The sequence below is a fragment of the Thamnophis sirtalis genome, unplaced genomic scaffold (assembly GCF_051295495.1).
Source record: "Thamnophis sirtalis isolate CommonGarterSnake01/CBP01778 unplaced genomic scaffold, rThaSir2_p1.2 scaffold_15, whole genome shotgun sequence".
In the NCBI taxonomy this organism is placed as follows: domain Eukaryota; kingdom Metazoa; phylum Chordata; class Lepidosauria; order Squamata; family Natricidae; genus Thamnophis; species Thamnophis sirtalis.
Window position 1 is genome coordinate 13,917,644 of NW_028261395.1, and position 23,853 is coordinate 13,941,496.

Below are 23,853 nucleotides of genomic sequence, written 5' to 3' on the forward strand. Positions count from 1 at the left end.
ACCAGGAGTAATTTGTAAGCATAATAAAGGCAGGATATAAATAAAGTAAGTACATAAATACATAATCAATATTGGACCAGGAAGATGCCTTCCTTGTGAAATCCAGCTGGCTGGCCAAGTCTTGCAAGTAATCTAGATTGGCTACTAGGAGCACTGCTACTATACGTGTAATGAGGGGCACTCAGGATTATCCACACCACCTCACTGAGGACCAGTGACTTCTTCTCAGTGATTCTGAAGGGGATGCCCCTGTAGAACCCATCACAACAATCCTTCCAGGAGATGCACCTGAAATAATCCCTCAAGTTTCAAAGAATTCTGCCATTCCTCCCATCACTCCTCAGCCCCCACTTCATGGTCCTTTTTCTACTCATCCCTTTAGATAAGAAACTGTGTCTTAAGGTATCGTGATTTAAGAGCTGACCAGCTGTAAAAGCTGATGCAACTGTAAGGCTGATGCATTGAAAAGGAATCAGCATTAGTGTAGCCGGTTGAAGACTATGAGAGGGTCCCCAAAAGTCTTTGCCATTTTAAGAGGTGTTTACATAATGCTGCCAGCAGAGGGGGCATTCTCTATCCTTGTGTCCAGTGTCCATTGCTAAGTTCTCCCTGTAGAGTTAACAAGATTGATTGCTTGACAGGTATTTGCATACCAGGTGTATAAATCTGAATATGTCTTGTGTAAAAACCACTGGTAAATGCCGAAGTCTCTGTGTGTTGTGTTTTGCTCCAGGGTTGTCTCCTAATAGTAGTCACACTGCAAACGCTCTGACACTGCACATTATGACAATAAACAAGAAAATCTTCAATGTATCTTTTAACATTTGTACTTTCATCAAAATGCTGTGGATAAACCCAGTTCCCCAAGAGTTCCCGTTTTCCTCAGTGTGACCCACCTTCCTGACTGGAGAAGGTCTCCTCCGGACAAGGAACACAGTCATAGCAGCAAACTGGCTCTCCTTCTCGAGCCCTCTGGACAAATCCAGGATAACAACGTTCCACACATTTGGACAAGGATAACAGATAACAGATTAACAGAGTTGGAATGGACCTTGTAGGTCTTTTAGTCCAATGCCCCCACTCAAGCAGGAAACCCTACAGCATTTCTGACCGATGACAGTTCAGTCTGTTCTTGAAAGCTTCCAGGGATGAAGCTCCAGCAACTTCTGTTCCATTAGTTGATTTTTCTCATTGTCAGAAAGCTCCTCCTTATTTCTAGGTTGAATCTCTCTTTGGTCAGTTGCCATCCATTATTCCTTGTCTGGCATTCAGAAACATTAGCTAAGTATTTTCTGAACTTCACTTAGATGAATATGAAATCTCTGATTCATTTTAAGCAGACGTGGGATATATAACAATGGCAGATTGTTCATTTAGTTCCTCCCTTGGGCTTCTGGCATATCTGGCAGGATGGAATTGAGCAAAGATTTAAGTATTAGGAAAGAAGCGGTGGCTTCTTCCTCGTGGCTGTATTAATATTTATTTATTTACTATTCATTTATTATGATGGTGTACTCATAGTAAATTTTAGAATCAATTTATTGTTACAGATTTATTAAGTTATTCTTATTTTAAATGTTAAAATAGAATAAAGCTGATGAAGAGAAAAAACGTCTGACCAGAAGGATCTGGAAAAGTGGGGAAAGGTGAAGCAAAAGCATCTCCCACTTAAATACGAAGGAAAAGTTCCTTAGAAATTAAGGCTGTCAACTTTAAAAGGAAAGTTCTTTGTTGATTTGTAAAATGGGCTGCAGGTTGAGTCTTCCTCTGATGAGCTCCTTGTCCTGCCCTCAGGCTCAGGCATTATGGAGAATAAACAGATGCCCTCTTCTATGTTGGAAGATGCCTCTCTCCTCACTCTTCTTTTCCTAGAGGGTAAACATACCTAGTTTCCTTAGCCGTTTAGTGATTTAGCCTCCAGATCAACCAGGAAGCAACCTGGGATTAAGGAGAAACTTCCTAACTGTGAGAACAATTAATCAGTGGGGCAGCTTGACCCCTGAGGTTGTGGGTGCTTCATCAACGGAGGTCAGTTGTCTGAAATGGTATGAGATCTCCTGCTTGAGCAGTGGGTTGGACTAGAAGATCTCGAAGGTCCCTCCCAGCTCTATTCTGATTGATTGAAATCCTGTCAGCAGCCTCCCAAGTGGGGCATGGCTAAATCAGCATTAAAAATGTTTCAAGCTACAGCATGTAAAGGATACCTTGGTCCAAAGTATGGAAGCCTTCCAAGCAGTCTAAGAAGACTCTGTGTGTTCTGTTCCCCATATTCAATTCTCTTTGAAGGTCTTCCCCTTAATGATCAGATTTAGCCAACTTGAAATGGGTTCAATAGCTTTCAAAAATAAAGAAAGGATACCGATATTTCACTTGTTGAGCCACTTGAACCGTAAAAGAGCATCTTGGTTAATAATAAGTCTCTCTCTTTGAAAACTCTCCAGCTGCTCTTTAACGGCATCCTTCTTATGGAAAGTAACCCAGCTTATGATATTCAAATCTGCAGCTACTTCTCCATTTTGATGCAAGTACAGTTTTTTCTTGGAAAGATTGCAAAATTCACTTGTCTCCAGAAATGGATGGAACTGGAATAGAAACACCCATGAAGGTTGAAAGCAGGAAGCTTGGTTTCTTACCACTCGTGGACTTTTCACATGTGAATCTTTCTTCTAGAGTTGTCTAAGTTGCAAATTTTGTGAGTTGGGAAATAAGTGTTATCACTGTCTTCAAAACTGACAAAGGTTCAGCAAAATTTGTCAATCATATATTGAAAAACTATTGATGAAGTATTGATGAAATATCATTGACCAAATTTCTCTATGAAAGAGAATATTTTAGAACAGACCACAAATAAATTGAGCAAAGAAACAAAGAAAGAGATTATTTGTAAACTCCTTGGGAAAAACAGGGGGATTTCCAGAAAACGTGGATTTCTCAAGAAGAAAGTTGCCAGGCTAATCTTCTCCCAGGTACACCAGGTAGGAAACATAACGACATGAGGTGATTCGACTTTATTGGAAGACCACATCAAGACAATCTCGCAAGTCTGAAGTTTAAATCTCCCACCAACCCTTTTTCAAGCCTGGAGAATTACACAAGATCTAAAAAAAATTTACGACAGAGAATGAGGTGGCTGGATCCTGTTCCATTTCCACTGGGTCTCCAGTGGGGCTTTCTGGGTGCATCTTCCCCTGTCTTTGACCGAGAAGATGGACTTTGAAACAGAACAGTGAAAATACTTATCTTGATATTGAGGTCCCACAAAGAAACTGTGTTCAAAGGGATCATCCTTAGGACTTTTTTCCTGAAAAGCAAAGTTCCAAATACTGTGGACATATTTGAAAAGCCTGTGCCTTCTCATTGTCGCTTCACCCAAGATTGGCAAGATCCAAACTTTCCCTTCAGTGGGTCCTGGCAAGTGTGCAAGTGCTGAATGGAAAGGAAGAACTCGGTTTGCAAGAGGAACATTTTCCAGGAAGTGAACAAAGACATTGACTTGTCTCCACTTAGAGAGGGGAGCTGTATTTCCATCTGTGGAGAATCGTCGTGATTCCATTACTGACCAGCATAGGGGTGAAAATCCTCATGAAATTCTCTCCCTTCTCGGTGTCTGAAGCAAAGAGGCCAATCAGGGTCCATCTGAAATGGAGGAGCAGCTGGACAATTACTGGGTACTGGAATCCTTCTTTGGGGAGCATCTGGTGGAAAAAGGGGAACTGATTTTTATCTCTCAGGGTCTCTGAAGCAATTCTATCACTGATCTAAAAAAGCAATGAAGAATGCCGTGTTATATTGGGGGTTAGATCAAATCCCAAACGTTAGATTTTAATAACTCCAACCTGGTTCTCAGGAACCTATTAGAAGAATTTATTGTCAATTAGCCATTAAGCCATGTCAAGATGAATAATGTAGAACACAGAGCACAATAAATCCATATATAAAAATGGAAAGTAATAAAAAATAATAAGTGAGAAAGAATATGAATAAAGACTGGAAAACATATTTATGCATTACCCTTAAAATTTGCCACAGTCATACCCAAATATCCAGTACTCAATGGAAGAGTTTTGCTCCAATAAGGGGCTGCATTATATGTAATTTTGGAATTCTGATCACCCAGAAAATCAGTTGTTTTGATTTAAGCAATGAGTCATTTGTCTAACAATGCAGTCCAAGATCTTTCTCTTTCTTAGACAGTAGACATTCCAATAACAGATGTATTAAGATGCATGACATCTTCTTAACTCCACAAATGAAATCCTTTTCATTATAAGCAGTTGATTATATTTCTTTAATTAACCATTATGACTAGCTTTTCAAATGTTGCTCAAATAAATACGACCCTGAGATATTAAGGCATTTCTGCGTCTCAATACTTGGCAATTTGGGAGGTCTGTTTGTAGCAGCTCATCCACTTCAATGTGCCAATCTTACTGAGAGGTTGGGTGTATCTTTCTCTGCTGGGATATCCCAGATTCTTTGTGCAGCCTTCTCTTGAACTTGTTCTCCGAGTACGCAAGAGACAGGGAAACCACAGCTCCTAATAAGATTTGTCAGATGTTCAAGGAAAGTGGTCCGTAATTGAAATTTTGTTGATTCTGACAAACCAGATTTTGGGGTTCTCTCATTTTCCACTAATTTCATTTTAGATCAATAATAATATTACCTAATTTTAGTGAGAGAGAAAAATGAACAACTTCCTAAATTAGTTCTGAGGACAGAAGCTAAAGTTCTTTTATCCATCTCTAAGATACTCTTCAGATGCTGGGACTGAAATTGTATTAAGCATGAACTATCTTAACTATAGTTTGATATAGGAGCTTGGAAATACAGACTTTAATATATTGGGCTAAGGAAGCTGGATGGTTTTTAAAATTTAAGCAGCAAATTCACTGAGTCCCCTGCTTTAAAAGCGCTTCATTGAACAAGAGTGAATGAACTTTCAGTTCTGGAGAAAAGTACTCTAAATAAGGGAAGATGTTAATTCACTCTATTGACTCACCATCAAATAGCCATCTATGGCTATGATGTTATTTTCCAAACACCCTAACTGTTGACTTTCATTTATTAATTTTAAAACAATTATTAGCACAGTAGGAAGCAACTCTTCTCAACAACCCAAGTTGAAACTATAAAAGTAATATCATAACATCAGCAAAGAGGCATTTATCTCCTAAGGCATCCTTACTTCATGCCTTGATTTTGACATCTTTTCACTCATTTCTTTTAACTTTTCTCCCCCCCTCCCCCTCTCCTTCCTTCCTTCCTGTGTTCATTCCATGGGGTGAGAGGCAGCCCTGATTTCATTTCTTCTAACCTCTCTCCCCCCACCTCTCTCTCATTTTTTAAAACTCTGCAAAATTCTGGTAACTAGTTTTTCAATAAAGTTGATTTTGTTCTTGGAGACAGGCCATGCTATAGCATCAGCCCTTTTGTGTGGTGCCCTTGAGCATTAGCTTTCAAAATAAAGAACATTTTGGTTCCAACTCAGCTGCCAACTATTTCAGTTCTGTGATATGCTCTGCCATTAACTGGTCCCTGGAGTTTTGTCTTTTATTACTATGCCAACAAATCTCAGATGTATTTTTTTCTTCAGCCACAGGTGATGTGTATTCCCTCTGGAGTCAGTTTCAAGCATGGAGACCCCAAATCTCTCAATTCTAGATGATGGCTTTAATTCGATATCTGCCCCTGTTATTATGAATCACATAGGGATTATTTCCCTTTCATTTCCCTCCAGAGAATTTCCCAACAATTTTATAGTCCAAGAACTGGTTGAATTATCCAGGGATCCCTCCTGAGAGGGAGAATTATGATAAAAGTTTCAGCTCTGCTCTTTGGCCGAATCCTCCAGGGGAGACTTTGGGCAGAGAAATAGGGAGTTTTGGGACAGACAAGGTCTGTGCTCTTGAATGTCTATCTCTCTCCTTTCCAGATGAAGCTGAGTGTTTCTCTGTGTTTGAATCAGGAAAGCAACTGGATCATATTCCACCTTGTGAGACTCCTTTGAATTCTTCTAATTCTTCTTTAGAAACAGGAAGGGGATTGATTGATTCGCCCCATGAATGATGGAACTCCTGCTTCTGCTTCTGATGCTGCTTTTGTCCCATCCAGTCTCTGGGAAGCTGGGAATGAAATGCCCGCAGAGTTTGGAGCACCAGGATGGAAAACGACCACAGAGCTTTTACAGCCCAGGAGACCATCTCATCAGTATAGTCACCACTGGAAACGAAAGATTGCATACACAGTTGCTTTTCAACGTGGCTCCTTCTCTTCAGTTTGTTTTTCGTGATCCGTAAGTCATTCAGGGTGATAGAGTTGCACTCCCTCCATTCTAACACTCTCCTTCTTTTCTGTTTTTATTTTTCATTTAATCCTATATTGGGGATTGTGTCTAATTTCCTCAATGATTTTGATTTCCTTGGTTTCTCTCTCTTGTCTGGTTTTGTGAAAGAAACTCAAATCGAAAAAAAGGCCTGAAAAAAAAGCTGAAAGGGCTGCAGATTATTTTCCTCTCTCAGTTCAATCCTTGAATAATGAGTTTTATTTAAAGTAGTGGTGGAACCAGTTGTAGTTGTCGTACCTCAGCCCATTTCCATATTGCATAACTGATCATTGCTTTTGGATCAATGTTGGCTTAAGGTTCAGTAGGCTTCTGGAGGCTTATATATTTTTAAAAAGTATTTGTTGCTGCCCATTATAATAACATTTTTTTTTAAAATAGGGATGTTTATGGTTTTCCAGATGCCTTAATATACATTTTCAACATCCAAACGGTCAACAAGAATTCCCAGCTCCTGCACAATCTGACACTGGGCTGCAACATCCATGACAACTATTGGAGCAGTTTCCGCACTTCAGATGCCTTGCTGGACATTCTCTCCACTGGAGAAGCCAATGTCCCCAACTACGGCTGTGGAAGGAAGGACAACATTCTGGCTCTTCTTGATGCAGCTACCAGGGAATTCTCTGTCCAGGCATCAACATTAGGAGGCATCTACAAAATCCCACAGGTTTGTGTGGGTTTTTCTCCATCTGGTAGAGTGAGGGGTGGGTGGTGGTGGGTGAGCAATAGATGCAATCATGTCTTCTCCATGGAATCCAAGAGCTGCTTCTCCATATTAGCAAAATTTTCAATATTTTACCCCTTTATGTTCATATTGAGATTAATCATAAAAGGCCTGAAATTCAAGCAATTTATTCTCTGGAGAAGACATTCTACCAACTATTTGACTGATCAAAAAATATCCCTGGTTGTTGGAGCCTCAATTGGCATCTTCATTTTCACATATAAAAAAGTTCTACAATATCCAGTCGGATTGAAGTTGGCAGTAGTAGCATTTTATCTGATTAAAAAGTGGAATAAAAAGGAGTCTAGCAATTATAGGCCAAACTGACTAGGAGATATTGTGGCTAAACTTTATGCCTGGATCCTCTTAGTTAAACTTGAGGAAAATGTATTCCTTGCAGAAGAACCAGAAGGTTTTAGCTATATAGATTTTATAATAAATATTGCATGTCAATAATCTAATATTGCTAACAATTTGTCTTAAAATCTCTTATCTATATCAGCAAACTAAAACACAGTTTGCTGGCTTTCTAGATGTTAGTGCATTTGTCATAATTAACAGAGAAATATTATATAGGAAATTGATCGCCCTCAAAATGGAACTCAGCCTTGTGGCCCTGATCCAAGCTCTTTCTCCAGTTCCTTGTTTAAGAGGGAGGTTTGGGCTCAATGGAGCCACGAGAAGAAGGATTGATACTTACCAAGGAGGAAGGGAAGGATGCATATTTGAACCCTTGTTAATCAGTCTAGATATTGACAACTTACTTCAACGAATGAAGGATCCAAACACAGATCATAAATAAATGTTATTTCATTCTTTGACAAAAATTACTAAATTAGTGGACCAGCGAAATGCAGTGCACATAGTATACAGTATTTGGATTTTAGAAAAGCTTTGACAAAGTAAACGACCATCTACTACTTCGAAAGCTAAAATATGTGGGATAGACAGCATCAACCCCAGATGGACTCAGCCTGTGGTCCTCAATGGAACTACATCTGCATGGAGGGAGAGAAGCAGTGGGGGGCCCCAAGTTTCTATTTTAGGCCCAGTACTTTTCAACATCTTCATCAATGATTTGGATGAGGGATAGATGGGGAACTCATAACATTTACACTAACACTGACACTAACTTGGCAGGAATAGCTAACACCCCAGAAGATAGGCTGAAGATCCAGATGGATCTAGAAAGACTTGAATCCTGGACCTATCTAGCAAAAGGAAATCCAATGTAGAGAAAAGTAAAATCTTACACTGAGGCTAGAAAAACCAAATGTACAGGTACAGATTAGGTGAAACCTGGCTCAATAGGAGGAACTGTGAGAGGGACCTTGGAATCTTAGTGGACAAACTCTCAAATGTGAGCAAACAATGTGTGGCAGCAGCCAAAAAAAACCATTGCAATCCTAGGCTGCATCAACAGAAGGAGAGAATCCAAATCACGTGAAGTATTGGTACCGCTTTATAATGTCATGGAAAAACCACCCTTGGAATAGTGCATGGATGGAGAACCTTTTCAGCACCAAGTGATCTTGTCAGGGACGCAATCTGGAAGAGGAGTTGCACAGTGTACATGCCAATGCATACATGTGCACCAGGCAGCTCCTCTTCCTGTTTCTGGTATGCACCCACATGACAATCAGCTGGCTGGTGCGCATGCACTCGCAGAAACCGGAAAACCAGCTCTTCCCCTTCCTGGCACTACTGTACACACAGAGGCCAGCTGATTGTTTCACACACATGTGCACCAGAAACCCGGAAGAGCAACGGGCAAGGCCGCACATGCCAGGTGACATGGCTCTGCGTTCCACTCAGCCCAAGCTAAGAAGCTGAGGCAGAGGGTGCCATTTCCCCCTCCTGGGGCCTCTGTGCATCCCGCTTTTGGCTTCCCCAGTCCCCAGAAACACCCTGCCGGCCAAAAACTTTGGTCTTGCTTTACAGCTGCAGTCCGTGGGGCTTGCGAAGGGAAGGCCTGCGCTCAGCTGGAGGGTGGGGGCTGGAGGGTGGGTGGGGTGATTCGGGCAGGGTAGCTTCGTGGTCCCATGTGGGCCGAATTAATGGCTTCAGTGGGCTATATCTGGCCTGTGGGCCGTAGTTTGAGGACCCCTGGTATAGGGTCTCCTTCTTGAGCAGAGGGTTGGACTAGAAGACCTCAAAGGTCCTTTCCAACCCTTTTATTTTGTTATAACTTCTGTTACAGGTACATATGTTTAGCATGCTAAATACCTATTGGAATATGCTGATTTACACTGTGATATTATCATACTTACACATTGGATTATATACCCTGTGAGGAAGAGTTGGATTCTTTTCTCATAATAATTATCTGACACTTAATAAATCAAGCTCAAAAGTTATGGTCTTTGGGAAATGACATCCTAGCCATAGATGGTCAGCCAATAGAGCAAGTAAGACCTTTCCTTACCTGGGGTAGTTTTCTCTGAGACTGAATCTTGGCTCCCTCATCATCAAAGGAGCTCAGTTAGATCAAAGACATGAGTGAAAGTGGTGCTTAAAAGAAAACCTCATAGCTCTCCAGCTTCCTCAGCCCCAATTATTGAAGTATGTGAGGCCAAGGTTTCCCCCATGTTCTTACATCAATCTGATGTTTGGGGCTTCAGAGAGAAACCACCAGCAGAACCAACTGAATCCCAGCCGCTGAGGATTATCTTGGGGTGGACAAAAGGACTCCAGCTGCTGCCCCTCAGAGCTGATTTGGGAATTTACACAATTTCTGCTTTGTCTAAAATCAGAAAATATGGCTATTGGCATAAAATTTAATCTATGGAAACTGACAGACTCAGAAAATTGTGGCTGTTAGAACAGAGAAAACTTCAATTAAAGACCAATCTTGTATTGTACAACTGACAAACTGTATTAGGAACTGACGTCTCCCTGTTTCTTGTACACCTGGAGAAGAAGCTAAAAAGATTCCTCCACAAAGAATCTTGGCCATAGAAGCATTAAAATATGCAGCAACCCTAAAAATTATAGTAGGTCATTTATTGGAATAGAATAATTCAGTTTGCATTTGCACATGTTAATCTAATTGAAATAAATTGTAGGGGTGAGATACAGTAATATGATTTACATTGTTTATAGTTTTTTAATTTGTTTATTATTTTCCACTTTTATTATACAATCTTGCTAATATTCTTTAATATTTTAAACAATGTCTAATTAACAAATTATTCTAATGCTTTCATGAGAACAAGATTGGATTTATTAAAATCTAATATTGTGGACTTGATCTGACCCCAAATATAACACAGCATTCTTCATTGTGGAAGGTTTTTGAATGCAGCTCAGAATCTGATAAGTCCAGTGAAACTCTGAAGATGAAGCTACGGATTATCAGCTTTTATTTCTGCAGAAAGCAAAAGACTGGACGACCTTTTGGTCTCCCACCTTAACAGAGCAGGCAGAGAGAGAAAAACTTTTCCAAACATCTTACAGCTCACAGAGCTTGCACAGAACGTCATTGCTATAGAAACATAATTTCGTATCATGTGAATTTCATGATTTTTCTCAGTGAAAACAATGGACTTTAGAAGGGAAAAGAAATACATTTTCTGGCATATAACTCAGAGCTTTGTTAGGGAATGCAGAACTTACATTTTAAGTTACACACAAGGCTCCTTGCAGAATCCACATTTTACTTTTCACAAGACGTTACTTTCCTAGGCTAAGGTTGGCAATTCGCCTAGAACCAGGATGGCGAACCTATGGCATGCCTGCCACAGGTGGTACGTGGAGCCTTTTGTCAGTGCACGTAAAGTGTTGCCCTGTTAGCTGGCAGGCGCGTATCCGCGCAGTGGCCAGCTGAGTTCAGCCATTTTAAAAGCCATTTTTCGCCCTCCCTAGGCTCCAGAGGCTTTATAGGAGCCTGAGGAGGGGGCTTCCGGTTTGGCATCACGCCGGTGCGAGCTGCCGACAGATCCTCTGCTCGGTTCGCCCGGCCTTTTGCACGAGCGTGGCTGTAGCAGGCAAGGTCTTTTCGAGGTGCGAGGACCAGTGGAGAAGGGAAGCATCGGAGCAGCGGAGGGAGAAAGGCGATCTCCCCCACGAAGCGAGAGGCTCCCTCAGATCAAGTGCAAAAGAGGTCGGCTGATTAATGGCCGACCAGAAGACGTGACTGCCAGCCTTTAACAAGGAAGGGAAAGACAGCTGCAGGGAACATATCGGATTGAAAGAACGGTAAACAAAAGACCTTGATTTAAGAATCTAAATTTGAAGAAATCAATAATTTAACTGTTCTGAGCACGGATACATAAGTGGGTGCATTAAGCTGAAGTGGCTAGTAAAGACGGACAGGGAAAGATTTAAGAGAGCCGAGTGGCAGATCGGATAGAGAAGGACTGAGTTTTTGAATATTTAAATTTGGAGGATTAACAGTGGGCGAGACAGAGAAGAGAAAGACAGTCGGTTGGATCTGTCCTCCTCGTGGGAAAAAGGGGAAAAAGATCTGTGAGCCACAAGGGTTTGAATCAGCTTTAAAACTCTGGTGAGGTGGTGCCAAGTCATACTGATAGAGACAACAGAAGGGCGACACCTTGAGAGCGAAAACTGAGCGCCGGGGGAAAAAAAAAACCATCCCCCCCTGCCTCTTTCTTCACCTCACTGACAACAGGAAGTGATTGATGCTTTGATTGACTCTCCACGCTGAAACGTTTTCTCCCTATCTAGTGGATGCCTCCTAGATACTACAGAACTGTTCTATTGTATACTGTATAGTACTGCTCTAATTTAACTATCCTGCTTTTTTTTGGGTGTGCATTATAGTGGATTGATTGTGGTTGAACAACACACTGAGACTTGGGTAACTGATATATTGTTAACATTACTGTCTAGATACCTAACTCATTGGTTAACCAATTAATTAATTATAAACTATTCAAAAAGTTTATAGATTAATGTAATAGAACTGTATAAATACTCTAACAGCAGCTAGAAGGTACTGGAACTACAGAACAAAGGGGGAGAGCTGAATAAAGTTAAATGGCAACAAGAATAGTAACTTTAACTAAAGGAAGCAAAAAACAAATTTCTCTATCCACTCCGGTGAGGGAAAAGTCACCTGAGGGCAGGCAGACGGGAGATAAGACAGCCTCAACTTCACAAGGCCAGGAGGTAACAATGGACTCTCTACAGGAAGCAATACTGAAGATGAATGAAAACATCACCAAAGGCCTGGAGGGAATAAAGAACGAAATGAGTGAAGTTAAAAATAATATGGGGAGGATTGAGGAGCGTATAGGGGCTATCCAAACAGCTTTGTCAAGGAATGAACAGGAAATCAAAAATGTTAAGGAGAGAACGGAAGTAGCAGAAAAAAGAATAGATAAGACAGAGGATAGACTGGAATCCATAAACACAAATCTGGAGGAGGCCATCCTCCGCCTAGAATTAGAGAGATCAGTGTTTTATTTGAGACTACAAAATGTAGAAGAAGCGAAAGATGAAAATTTTCGGGAGCTGATTGAAGAAATTCTGGGACTAGTTCTCGACAGGCCGAAAAATGAGGTCATTAATGAATTGGATGAAGTTTATAGAATTAACACAAGCTTTGCGAGACGTCATCGACTTCTGAGGGAGATCCATGTGAGGGTTCTAAGAAGACAATTGAGAGAGGATATTCTAAGCACAATAAGAGGGGACTCATTAACATATAAAGGTAAAGAAATTCTCATCTTAAAGCAGATCCCCCGGAGAGTTAGAGAGAAGAGAAGGAAATATAACTTCCTCTCCTCACAATTAAATAGACATAGAATCCAGTTTCGATGGCTCCTTCCGGAAGGAATGCTAGTAACATGGAGGGAAAAGAAGTACCGGATGGACACCTTGGAGAAAGCTCAAGAATTCCAGGAACTCTTACTTGCAGACGAAGAGAGGTTTAATAAAGAAGGAACCTTAAGTAGAAGACAGGAAGATATTATAACTGAATCCCAACTGGAGGGGCGAGAGATGGGAGAGGTCAGAGAGCGAGAGAGAAATGGCAGAGAAGAATCAAGAGCAAGGTCACCAATTGAGACAAGATCTACAGGTGCCCTCAAAGCAAATAACATGTAAAGGATTTGAGGAATGGGAAACGAATATACTATCAACAAATATAAATGGTCTTAACATAACATCTAAAAGAAAACGTGTACTGTTGGATTTATTGAAACAAAAGTTAGATGTAATCTGTCTTCAGGAAACCCACATTAAAGAGAAATATAATAACCTGTTGAAATGCCCAAAATTAGGTAAAACATTTTGTTCGTCAGCACAAACTAGAAAAAGGGGAATTGTGATGTATATAAAAGAATGGTTGAACCCCAAATTAATATATGCAGATAAAGAGGGGAGAATATTAATGGTGGAGATAACGAATGGTGGGAAAAATTTTTTACCAGTTGGAATTTATGCCACAAACCAAAAACAAGGAAGATTCTATGTAAATTTACACAAGAGGATAAATGAAATAAAGTGGCAAAATATATGTATTCTAGGGGACTTCAACGCAGTAGTAGACGGTAAAATGGATTACAAGGGTATACATAAGAAAAGTACTAGAAGGAAACTACCGACAGCCTATGCAAATATGGTGAAGGAACTAGACCTCTATGATGTCTGGCGAACAATGAATGACAAGATACAACAGTACACATTCTACTCTCAACCACATAATTCTTGGTCCCATATTGATATGGTCTGGTCAAACCCGGAACTACTTATGGATACTGTAAATATTGAAATAACAACAAACAAGTGGGCCGACCATCATCCACTCTTATGGCAATGGAAAGGAAAGACAAGGATGAAAGCTAGGTGGACATTAAACCAGAACATATTACAAGAGAAACAATTTGTACAATCAATAGAAAAGGAATTGGGATATTTTTTCAAAGAAAATGGTAAAGAGCAAACATCAATACAAAACGTCTGGGCTACGATGAAGGCAGTCGTGAGGGGAACATCAATAGCCTATATAGCAAGAAGAAATAAAATGCATAGGGAAAAACTTAATACATTGAACAAAGAATTAAGAGAGATAGAACTGCTGATTCAGAAAGAGCCAGACAATATTAAATACAGGTAAAAAGGAGAGTTAATTAAACACCAAATAAATCTGATTTCTCAAGAGGAAGTAGCACAAAACATTAAGAGAATGAAGCAGAACTATTTTGAACATGCAAATAAAACCGGGAGATGGCTGGCCCACAAAATAAGAAAAGATGAGGCAAAAAGAACTATTAAACAATTGAGCGATGAGGAAGGGAACTTGAAACAGGAAATAGGGGAAAAGAAAAAGATTGTACAGAACTACTATAAGAAACTATATGAACCGGACGAAATTAGTGAACAAGACATCAGAAAATACCTAATAGAACAGAAACTTCCAGTCTTGCCGGAGGAGATGAGAGAGATGCTTGATAAGGAAATTACACAAGAGGAATTGAAAAAGGCCATTCAAAAACAAAAAAAACAATAAAACACCTGGTCCAGATGGGCTTCCGTCGGAAATCTATAAAAAACTCCAAAATGCCGTAGAAGACAAATTATTAGAATTATTTAATGAGGCACTACAAAATGGCAAGGTTCCAAAATCATGGGGGGAAGCTTTCATTACCCTAATACCAAAGGAAGAGGCGGATAGTAGTAAAATTCAAAACTATAGACCTATATCCTTGTTAAACGTGGATTACAAAATTTTTATATCAATTTTGGCGGAAACATTAAAAATAATATTAAATCAAAATATCCATTCGGACCAAAACGGCTTTCTCCCTAAAAGACACATTCAGAACAATACAAGAATAATAATTAACACCTTGGAATTCTACAAAACAAGATCTGAGAAACAATTAGCATTAATTTTTGTCGACGCGCAGAAAGCATTTGATAACTTAGATTGGAATTTTTTAATCACACAACTAAAAATGATGAAATTCGGCGACAAATTTATTAAGATTATAGAAATTACATATTCACAGCAATCAGCAAACATTATAATTAATGGAGAATTAACAGAATGGGTACGAATCGGAAAGGTGTTAGACAAGGGTGTCCACTCTCCCCATTACTATTTATTATGTCGTTAGAGGCTCCTATAAAACCTCTGGCGCCTGGGAGGGTAAAAAAAGCATGCAAAAAAGGGGGGTGGTGCCTGTTATGCACGCATGCATGCTGTGTGTGTGTGCCACACATTGCATTATGGGGTGCGGCACGCCCACGCATGAACCCCCTGAGCTCCCCCACTTATGGCACGTGAGCCAAAAAAAGGTTTGCCATCGCTGGCCTAGAGGTTTTATCCATGCAGTTGGCACCTTAGGTTACAATGGAGCGTCTCTCACCAGCAATTTAACAAAAGCTGAATTAGGTTACACTCTGTGTATGCTCTAATCTGGTGATGGCAAACCTTTTAGAGACTGAACGGCCAAACCGCAACCCAAAACCCACTTATTTATCTCGGATTGCCAACACGACAATTTAACCTGAATAATGAGATTTTAGTTTAGAAAAACAACTCATAGGTGATTAATGTATTTTCTCTGAAACCCCCCCCCCCCAAATAACAGCACTTTCAATGATACAAACACCTTTTTATTGAAAGGTAAAAGTTTGCATTTGGTGAGCTTTTGATTAATGTGACCTTTGCTGTTGATGCACACAGATAATTTTTCTAACCTTGACTCAGACTTTGGAGGTTTGAGAGCAACACATGCAGCACTCAGGTCATCTGTTAGTCCAGGGGTGTCAAACTCAATTTCAAAGAGGGCCCCATTGTGGGTGATTTTGGAGGCCATGGTGGGCTCTCACTGCTGCTGTGCTCACTCTCCTTGGTTGCCAATGGTGTGTGCAGGAGGGCAAAGTGTGTGGGTCAGAGGGAGGCCCACTCTCTCTCCTTATGAGACCTAGCTTTGTAACCAAGCATCCCCAATGATAGGATGGGAGACCACCAGGAGAGGTCAGGAGGAGGGGACAAGGGGTTGGTCAAAGGCAGCAGGGCTGCTGGTGATCAAGTGATAAAGCAGAATTTACCTCACACACCCAATCTCTCTCCTTATAATCTCCTTCCTTCCCTTCTTTTTCCTTCCCTCTTTATTATTTCTTCCCCTCTTCCCTTCTTTTTGCTTCCTTGCTCTCTTCCCCTCTTTCCTTATTTTTCTTGGTCTTTCCTGTCCCGACTGGGATGCTCCAATGCAAAAGGGGAAACATTCCTTGCCTTGTGATCAAATGCCACTTTTGCTAGTAGTTTGTGGCCACTGAAAAGACTGAGAACAAACCAGGCTCAGTTTATTCCATGATGGCATTTCATGAGAGAAATCGTGCTTCAGCCAGGGCACCCAAACTGCTGCCAATGGTGTGGGCGACAGCTGAGCAGGGAGGCAGGTTGTGTTTGTACTTTCATCCCCATTCAAGCAGGGCCTCTCATTTCCTCCCTGGCACAGTTGGGGCATGCAGGCTGCTGCCACCTAAGCATCATGATTGCCCCCTCCCCAGCCAGCCAGCCCCACCTGACCTGCTCCCTGCCGGCTCCTGCAAATCCTCGCCATTCTCCTCCACCTCTTCTTCTTCTCCGTGTCGTTGTCCTTCTCGCCCAAGCGGCAGTGGGCTCCACAGTACAGGCTCTCATTTCTGCACTGGGGCAGAAAACTCTGGTGGGTTGGAAGTGAGTGTGGATGGCCTCCCTCTCCCCCCCCCCCGCTCCCCCCAGTGCTTCCTGGCTCAGATGGAGGCTTCCTTCAGCCTTCAAACAGTTGCAGGGTTTTTTCTTTGCTCCCAGGTTGGTGCAGGAGGCTTTCCAGGGCCAAAATGGGGGAAAAAAACCTGCACTTTCTGCACCCCATTTTGGCCCTGGAAAGCCTCCTGCACCAACCTCAAAGCAAAAAAATAAAAAATAAAACCCCTGAAACTGTTTGAAGGCTGAAGGAAGCCTCCAACTGAGCGAGAAAGCACTGGAGGCCCAGACCATTCATTCCAGCCCACCGGAGTTTCCTGCGCAATATGAGCACGCACACACGCATGCACGCACACAAACACACACTGCATACTCACGCATCCCCCGCCCTGGCCCTCCACAAAGGCCCGAAAACCAGCTGGCCGGCAGGAGGTGCGCCTGCATGTGGATGCTAGTGGAGCTGTGCTGGGGTGGCTGGCGTGCCAGGAGGGGATGCTCTGCATGCCACAGGTTCCCCATCACGGCTCTAATCCGTTCAATTCCTTTTCCAGATCAATTATGGATCAGCTTCAGAGGCTCTCAGTGATAAAAGCAAATTCCCCTTTTTCCACCACATGTACCCCAAAGAAGGATTCCAGTACCCAGCAATTGTCCAGCTGCTCCTCCACTTCAGATGGACCCTGATTGGCCTCTTTGCTTCAGCCACAGAAAAGGGAAAGAATTTCATGAGGACTTTTCCTCCTGTGCTTGTCAGGAATGGAATTTGTGTGGTTATATCACAACTGTTCTCAACAACTGGACATACAGCAGCCCTCAGGGATTCCCTCTCTAAGTGGAGACAAGTCAACGTCTTTGTTCACTTCATGGAATTTGAATATATTTGGGACAGAATTCTTCCTTTCCATTTAACCTTTATGCGTCTGCCAGGACCCATTGAGGGGAAAGTCTGGATCCTCACAAGCTTGAAAAGGTACAGAATAAACAAGCTCAGACTTCTCAAATACATCCATAGTATTTGGAACTTTGGTTATCTGGGAAAAGGACGGCCAAAAGATTCTGCCTTTAAACCCTTTTTCTTTGTGGAAGAAAAGTTTCATGATCATTATTTTCATTGTTCTCTTTCAAAGAATGTCTTTTCTGTCAAAGGCCGCAGAAGATGCACCCAGAAAGCCACACTGGAGACCCAGAGGAAAAGGGACAGAAAAAGGGGCCAAAATAGCTACAACCGTTACAGTCTCGCGAAGACTCTGGCCCAGGCCCTGAATGCTGCATATTCCTCCAGATCGAAGAGGGGAAGGAAGGAGGGAGAAAAGATCTTGGGGTCTCCAAGGCTGCAGCCATGGCAGGTAAGGGGATCCCGATATGGATCCATTAATCTTAGATCCTTTGGAGGAGGAATCCAGAGGAGAAGGAGGGGAACCATCTCAACAGATCTGGCCAATTTAATTACTCAGGGAATTAATGGCTCCAAAGAGTAGAGACCATGGCATTTTTATATTTGCCACTGCTAATTGGAAAATGTTCTATTCCTTTTCAAAATAAATCCCCTTATTTGTGGGTTTGTGATTAGCCTGGTGGAATTCCACCTTCCTTCCGTCCCCATTGCAGGTGGGTCTGTGTGCAGCTGGACAGGCAGCTGAGCCCCCCTATTCTCCTCCAATGAAAGGGAGCCTGGTGTGGATCTGGATGCTTTATTGGGAGAAGAGGGCAGGTGAAACTGAGGAGATGCAAAGAGTGGAAATCAAATAGAAAGACGAGATAGGCAGCATTAACTAACAGCCAGCAAAGAAGCAGCTGGAACCTCTCCAGCGATGCTCCATGTGAGGGACGGAGGCCGTCTCCGGATGACCAGGGGTCTCGGTCACAACGGCTGCTTCCGTCTTCTCCAAAGGCTGACAGAAAATGGAGTCTGGCTTCAGACCTTAGAGTTAGGCTTATCTGCCCCCGGCCACTAGGTGGGGCTAGAGCAACAACAGCACAACAGTTCCCGTATTTTTTCAGAATATAAAATGCACCTTTTTCCCTCAAAAAAGAGGCTGAAAATCTGGGTGCATCTTATACATCCAATACAGGATTTTTTGCCTCCCGAAGCCCCGCCCCCTTCACCAAAATGGCCGTGCATACCCTTATGGAGGCTTTCAGAGAGCTCCTGGGGGCTGGAGAGGGCAGTAATGAGCAAAAAAATGGACCATTTTTGCCCCTCCAACAAGGAGCACTCTGCAAGCCCCCCCCCCAGGCTATTCATGACTTTTTTTTAAAAGGGGGGGACATTTTCACAAAAATGGGCTGTTTTGGGGAGGTTTGCAGAGTGTAAAAACCTTTTCCCCCCTCTTGGAAAGCTCTTTAACTGGTTGATGAGAATTACATTGATCAAGTGCTGTGCCAGCAGAAACCAAGTCTTAGGTGCTGCAGATTGTCAGCAATTTCCTTCTCCAGCACATGGATAAATACACCTAGAAACATCTCCCTATCTACCTACTCTCTCTTTCTCTCCCTCCCTCCCTGCTGTATTTCTCTTTTTATTTCTCTCTCTCTATCCCTCTACCTACCTACCCCCCTCTCTCTATCCCTACCTACCTACTGTATTTCTCTATCTCTCTATCTCTCTCTATTTCTCTCTCTCTCTATCCTTTTATCTACCTCTCTACCTCCCTACCTAACTACTCTCTCTCTCCCTTCCTACCTACCTACTGTATTTCTCTCTCTTTCTCTCCCGCTACCTACCTACCCACTTTTTTTTAAAAAAAATTGCCTCTTCATAACCTTGGTGTGTCTTATACTCCAGTGAATCTTATACTCCGAAAAATACAGTACATGTTGTGGCATGACAACCTTTATAAATTTGGAGGAAACCCTGAGACCATGTAGCCCAACCCCTCCTCTGTGCAGGAATCCCAGTTCAAGCTTCTCTGACTGATGGCTGCTCAGTCTTTGCTCTCAGACAATCCATGAAGAGGAGATTGAACCTCTCTGCTTTACTGGCTCAGCTCTAAAACAGCTCATCCTTTTATCATATTTTTTCTCTCATTCAGTTAAAATCTCCTCTCTTGTAACTGAATTCACTTTTTCTATGTCTGACACTCTGGAATAAGAGTGAGCAGATCTTACACTCATGTGTAACAGGAGCCAGTTATTGCAAGAGGGTTTTATCCAGTGGTGGGATTCAAATCTTTTTACTTCTGGTTCTGTGGGCATGGCTTGGTGGTCATGTGACTGGGTGGTCATGGCTTGGTGGTCATGTGACTGGGTGGGCATGGCTTGGTGGGCATGTCATTGGGTGGGTGTAGCCAACCTGACATCACTCACGTCAAGAGGTACCTTGCCTGGCCTTTCCTTGCATCAAAAAGATACAATTTCCCTGTGTATTTATTTACTACTAATGAACATCCAAAACACACAATTTAATCCTATGTATATATGCCATATGTGTACATACATATTACAAGGTATAGTTTGTGTATAGGCACACAAAAAGATACGTTATCTACTTTATACACTGTATGTGTATGTACACACACACATACACACACACAAACACAGAGCTCTTCTAGAACTATACACATTCAACCTCACTTATTGCGTTTGGAAAAACACACCTAGATTCCACTTTCTGCCACACATTTAACTATCACTTCTGCACATTAGAACATTACACAGGCCTTCAGATGTTCTTCCCTAGCCTGCACATGACTGTTAGAGCCAGGAGATGTCATGGATTGAGTAAAATGTGGCAAAGCTCACTTAACAACACTCTTGCTTAGCAACCAAAATGTTGGACTCAATTGTCATAAGTCAAGGACTGTCACCGCCTTCCTCTGCATGGCAGCCTTGTCCTAGTAAACTCCTTCCCTTTTCTGGCAATTTTCCTCTCTGTTAGAGGCACCAAAATAATCCAGAGGATATAAGGTCTCCAGCTGGAGCAGGGGGTTGGACTAGATGGCTTCTGAGGTCCCTTCTGACCCTACTAGAGCAGGGATTGGACTGGAAAATGACCTCCAAGATCCCTTCCAGACCTTTCAAACATTGTTGTGCTGTTTGAAAGAGTCTTCTGAAGCCATGGTTTGTGTCCTTCCTTCTTCTCATTTTCTCTCCCTCCCTCCCTCCCTCCCTCCCTCCCTCCATGTATCTATTGACCCATCCATCCAACTATATCTCATTCATTTCCTCTTCCCTCCCTCCCTCCCTCTCTCTCTTTCTTTTTTTCCCTTCCTTCTGTGGGAAGTTATCATCCAGCCCTCTCCCAGAAAAATGAAATATCCTAGGAAATATTGAAAACGCAGAATATTTCTCTGGATATGAAAAGAAACATGTTTTAAAAGACAAAATAGTTGCCTGTAGCTTCCTGCCCTTCCCCACTTTGTCAATGGGCCATTGAGAAGGCCAGAATAGTCCACTTTACATAATAAAGACTTCTCCACTGCAGCCCCAGGGGGGATGGGAGTAAAGGCATGATAATGTTGGAACTTTACTCAACTGACCACATGGCATCTGAGAACTCATCCATACCTGGATTCAAAACACAGCCTAGAGAGTAGCCCCTGCCTGGCCCCATGGGATTCTGACAACCAATCAGAATACATTTCTTACAGAGGAACAGGAAACAGAGAGGTGGGACTAAACAGGTTATAAAAAGCCTAGCAAGCCCTTTCCTTCAGCCCTTCTCTTCTTCTCCACCAACATTGAAGCATGTGATCACCTTTTCTGTTCAGCGCTCAAGTCATGTGGCCCTGTCCAACAAGAAACCATCTTTCCAAGCAGCCTCCATGTCTCCAGTGTCTTTTTCCCCACTTGGAGCTGAACCCAGAAGGACATTTCTTTCATCACTTCCATAACTCCCTCTTTCTTTCTCTCTTTCCTTTCCTTTCTTTTCCTTTTCTTTATTTTTCCTTTTCTTTCATCTCTCTCTTTCTCCCCCTTCCTTTCCTCCTTCCAAAGCTAGGAGATCTACCTGAAACAAAAACTCCTTTCGATGAAACCACCCATTTTACACACACACACGCACACACAAATACACACACATGCACACACACACACTTCCAACCAGCTCTGTGGCTCCCCGCATTGTTTGATTTCAGTGGTGGCCGAAGTCCTTTCCAAGCACCCAGCAGCATCGCTCGCATCCCAGGAAAGCCCGGCTGATTAACTTACTGGGACGCGCTTCGATCAGTGCCTCTTCTGCACAGGCAAGCTTCTCTCTCCAGAGCAGGCAGAGAAGGGGGACTTGCAGGGATAAGAGTGTGTGAGAGAGAGGGGGGGAGGGGGAAAGAAAAAAGAAAAAGAGAGTGAGGAATCAGAAGCTTTTCAACCTTGTGTGGGTCGCCTGGGAGGAGGCGGAAACAGGGCGAGGGCCTCTCCCCGTTTCCTCTGGATCTCCCTCCTTCTTCCCCAAGTTCTTCTTTCCTCCCATCCATTCTCTCCCCCACTCCTGAGAGCGAGACGGCACTGGTTTGCCTGGGAGTTTTCTGGGCTCAGGAAGGGGCAGCGGGGGGGGGGGGGTTGGTTTCCCCAGAACTTCTTTGGGAGAAGAGTCATTCTGAACTCCGCATCGGTTGCAGAAACGCAAAGGGGTGGGCAGCCTTGGAGGGCCTGTTCATCCTTCCCCTTTTCCTCTCAGCCCTGCAAAACCAGAAATCTCCCCCCTCCAAGCAGCAACTGAGACTGTGCAGGGGGGAGGGGGGGCAGGAGAAGAAGTTCTGAAAGATCCCAATTCTGCAGCAAGAGGAGTTTCTGCAATGGGGAAGGGGAGGGGAGGGGGTAGCCCCAGCTTCCAAAGGCCTTTTAGCCATAATTGCCATCAGATCAGATGTTGGGAGGGGGGTCAAGGAGGAAAGGGGTCCCCTGACTCTTCCTCAGACCCCCAGGAAGGAAGGAGGGAAGGAAGGAAGGAAGGAAGAAAGGAAAGGAAAGGAAGGAAGGAAGGAAGGAAGGAAGGAAGGAAGGAAGGAAAGGAAGGAAGGGGGAGGGAAAGGAAAGGAAATGGGAAAGAAGGAAAGGATGAAAAACGGAGGGAATGGGAAGGGAAGGAAAAAGGAAAAGAGAAAGGAAAGAGGGAAAAGGTGAAGAATGGCCCCTGCTGGTCGGGAGCAGCCTGAGGTGGGCATTCGGGAGCAGACCAAGATGAGCAGGAGGCCACGGCAAAGACAGGCGAACAGGCTGGGCTGCGTGGCCATGTGGTCGAGGCAAGGGAGCCAAACAGGAGCTGCAGCAATGACTCTAAGGCCCCAGCCAAGGCCTGCGAGGCAAGTAGTGGTGGGGAGATCTCACTTCCCCAACCAAGAGATTGTTTCAATTGGAAAAGGGGCTCCCAGACGCCTCTTGATCTTCAGCTCTTCTCCTTGCTGCATTTCCTCAAGGCTAAGAGCAGCTCATTTCAACTCTTCCTTGGCTTCATTCTTAGGGTGACCAGACGTACCGATTTCAGCGTGATAAGCACGCTTTTTAACAATTTTTCCCGTGTCCCTCCGCCTTTTAAAAAAGTCCCAATTTTCTGGCTTCATGTTGAAAGCCCAGTGGATTTGCTTAAGAAATCCTAACCGGGGCAAGACAAAAGACATCCTGTCTAACCTCTCTCTCTCTGTCTCAGTACTTTCATTGAAGATATTAAAATGTTAAAGCAACAAAACGGACCTCCCCCCACCCCCGCGTGTGCCAGTTGCGTTCACCTCATTTTATAAGGAAAAAATGATCTAGTACCATAGAGCTACAGGAAATGGCTAGAGAGGTCACCAGTGTTACTTCCTGGATTTTCCAGAGGGGAGGGGCACGGAGGTTGGAGGACTCTCCAAAATGGTGGGAAAGTTTCAATTTGCTCAGTTCTTTGTATTAACATCTATATCATTTTGGATTGACTTGGAGTTTCTGCCTGCTGGTAAGTGTGCCGGGTTTTTTTCTTTTATTTTTTAATGCATTTTAAAATAATGTAGGTTTTAAAAAATGTGCAGCTGCTGTTTTTTTATTCAAAACAATATGTGTAACACTATGATGTGCCATGGAAAAATCATTTTTAAAAAACCCTGAAAGAACAAAAGGGTTTTTTTAGGGTATTTTCCTGATCAAAACTATAATTGTTTCTGCATGACACCCTTAATCACAAATAGCCAACTACACTTCATTCTGAATAGT